Here is a 3,637-nt window from a genome sequence, read left to right as displayed (position 1 = left end):
CCTTTGCCGTCCTTGGTTCTTGGAGTGGTAGGGTGCCCTTGTTTGAAAGAACCTGAACTTCTGCCAATAGCTTTGGCCCATCTCTGGTTGACAACTTCAAAGCAGGCATTTAGCAGGGTTTTCATTTCACTTTACTTCTCAGTCATACATCTACTTGGCCTAGATTTAAGCTCAAAAAGCCCACCTCAAAAAAATATATTCTCTTTAAAATCCAAACTTACATTCGGAAGTTACATGGGGCAATGAGAAGACTAAACTGGTATGGGAGGACATGGTGACTTCCAATTTCAGCCATGCCAGTCATTTGGCATCAAAATGTGCACCAGCTGTGAGAGTTTGGATCTTGATAAGTCAGACGATGCTGGAAAGCTGACAAGATACTGCTGTGAAACTGTTTTCAACCCCTTAATGTCTTCCCTGCCCCCTTATTTTCATATTTTGTTCCCCGTGTACATGCGTAATATATAAAGAAATGAATTCGAAATCCCAGGAGTCTGTACACAGGTTAGCACGGGGCTTTTGCAAGGCCTGAGATAACCTCGGTAACTTCACCGTCGGACATGGTCACCCTTAATCATCTGCCAGCATGTTTTCTCTTAAATGGCTCTAGCAGTAATAAAACCGATCATCATAATATATGCACCATAAAAGAGGAGAGGGAAGTGAATGAATTTACAAGCAGCAGCATCTCTGAGACTTGATCTTCTCCACCAGAAGTTGGTGAATTCCCCATGGATTTCAACAGGAAATTGGCCTGCTAAGGGGTTATGGGTGATACGGCCTTAAATGGGACTTATGAGCTATAGTTCCAGGTCTGGGACCACGTTGCCCTTGTTCATTAGTGCTTATGAGAAAATAAAATACTTCTTTTAATTTTGCTTTTATTGCATTTTTGTGAAAGGAAAAATTATTTAAGTTTGTAGGGGATACTTTTTCTTATTATTTATTCATATGCATATTAAATCTCATAAACTCAAGTTGCCAAATTCTAACCTGCTGATGAGGGGAATCTTCATGCTTTCCATCTGTTCAACTGAGTCAACAAGATGCTGAGGCTCTGGCCTGTGCTTCCCCAATCCAAAACCAGTGGGGGCTGCACATGCCAATTACCTACGGTACTTCCTTTTCTTCACACACAACCGGGGAAGAGAAAGAGGGTGAGACTTCAGACACAACCAAGTAATTATCAGTACAAAAACTCTTCTTCCCCACTCCAATGGACCCTGCTATAGATCAGAACTGAGCCTTTTATCTAAACAAGAAACTAATTGATTGTTTTTAGTTCCAACTGCCCTTAATGGGATTTTACAGGAATTCCATGTTGGAAATGAAAGTTGGTAGAGACAAACGTATTCTCTCAAGCAGTATTCACAGGACTCGAGCTTCTCATCCAGGGCAAATTAATTGATTTATGGGCAGCATGACGCTGGTGATGCTAACAGGAAATATAAAGAGAGCAACTCGCGCTATGTCTTGGGCTCAGACAATTTGCATTAGGTAAAAAAAAAAAAAATCATTTCCAGAATTGTCTGTCAGCCAAAGCACAGTTTTTAAATCATAAAACCAAGCCACAGATGCAAAGGTCACCCAGCATAAAATTATGAGCATAACTAGGGAGAAAAAGCCCTTTATGTGTCAAGAACAGGAAGCGATTTTGTGTTTCTCTACAAAAATTTACAGTCAGCAGCTGAAGGCAGAAAAAGCAATAAATTATAACAATTAAATCCAAAGTAACTTGCTGTTTCCATTCAAGGTCACAAAGCTTGGTACAAAAGTCATGGCACCATATAAGACAGCAAATAATGTGCAGGGTAAACAATACATACGCTTCTGATTTTTCTTGTGTGTAGGTCCCGTTAATGTCACTTACGAGACAAGGAGGAGGGACTGAGAAAAGACCCATTGCTCCCCATCTGCTATCCACTGGCAAAGGTGAGTAGGCAGATAAACAAGCCCACACTCTTCAGTAAGTGTTCAAGAACGGACTCATTTCTCACATCCTCCATTTCTAGTATGTCTCCTGATTGTACTGCTACTTTTCATAATAATACGAACTCCAGTTTGTTGATCTCCTAGTAGATTCTGGGCACTGAAGTGATTTCCGTAAGATATCTCAAACCATCTTCACAGAAGCCTTGTGAGGTAGATACGCACAGCCTCATTTCATAGATCAGACACACACATGCATATGCGCGCAAACATGCACACACACGCACACACGGCAGGTGGCCCTACTCACGATTTGAACTCAGGTCTGTCTGAGCTCAGACTCTTATACCCAAGACTCTGTTGGTCTTAAACAAAGTAGCACTGGGTCCTTTTCCTGGGTCCTGATATCTTACAATCACAGAGTTTATAACTCACAGTTGGAATTTTTTCTCCCTACATGATTTATAATAGTCTCCCCCTTATCCATGGGGGATATGTTCCAAGACCTCCGGTGGATGCTTGAAACTGCAGATGGTGTTGAATCTTATATATACTGTTTTTCCTGTACATACATACCTATGATAAAATTTAATTTATAAATTAGACACAGTAAGAGATTAACAACAATAACTAATAATAAAATAGGATACTTATAACAATATACGGTAATAAAAGTCGTGCAAATGTGGTCTCTCTCTCAAAATACCATATTGTACCGTACTCAACCTTCCTGTGATGATGTGAGGTGATAAAATGCCGATGTGATGTGATGTGATGAAGCGAGGTGAATGACGTAGGCATTGTGACACAGCGTTAGGCTACCAGTGACCTTCTGACAGTACATCAGAAGGAGGGTCATCTGCCTTTGGATCGCAGTTGACCATGACTAACTGAAACCATGGAAAGTGAAACTGCTGATAAATGACAATCGTGTAATGTCGATTATATAAATTCTTTGATTTCTCCTCCAAAGAACAAGAGGGGAAAGCGTCACCAGTCATTTCTGTATGATTCCAATTAAGTTATAAACTTTTTGAAGGCAGGCACTGTAATTTAGGAAGAAATCCTCTCTTCTACTTCCCAAGTTCCTGTCTTAGTCAAGACATTTCTGTTATCTCTGTAACCTATGAGAAATTTTCCATTCTTTTCTCCAGCCCTCCCCTGGATCCTCCTCGAGGAAAGAAGAAAGGTTCATCAAGTTGCTAGGGATGAGGCAGAAGTTACTGGATAGGCAAGAGGATTCTCTTTCTCTCTGGCAGGAAGCTCTCTCTGGTACGCAGACTAAATAGGGCTTTCCCTATCAACTGTCAGGAGAAGGCAGAAGTCTGTTCTGCAGCTGCTCTACTCATAATTCGTAGGGTGGTAGTTCATTTTACGTGTCAACCTGGCCAGACCATGGTACCCAGATATGTGGTCAAACATTATTCTAGATGTCTCCGTAAAGGTATTTTTTAAAGTGAGATTCTAGATGTCTCCGTAAAGGTATTTTTTAAAGTGAGATTCTAGATGTCTCCGTAAAGGTATTTTTTTAAGTGAGATTAACATCTAAATCCATAGACTTTGAGTAAAGCAGAATACCCTCCATAATGCAAGTGGGCCTCATCTAATCGGGCGTTCAGGGGAAAAGATTGATCTCCCTGAAAGAATAAGGAATTCTGCCAGCAAACTTCCTCTGGACTTGAATTGCAATTCTTCTCCATCTCTACAG

This window comes from Panthera pardus, unplaced genomic scaffold, assembly GCF_024362965.1.
Source record: "Panthera pardus isolate Hobbes unplaced genomic scaffold, ASM2436296v1 HiC_scaffold_27, whole genome shotgun sequence".
Taxonomy (NCBI): domain Eukaryota; kingdom Metazoa; phylum Chordata; class Mammalia; order Carnivora; family Felidae; genus Panthera; species Panthera pardus.
This window is presented reverse-complemented; position numbering follows the sequence as displayed.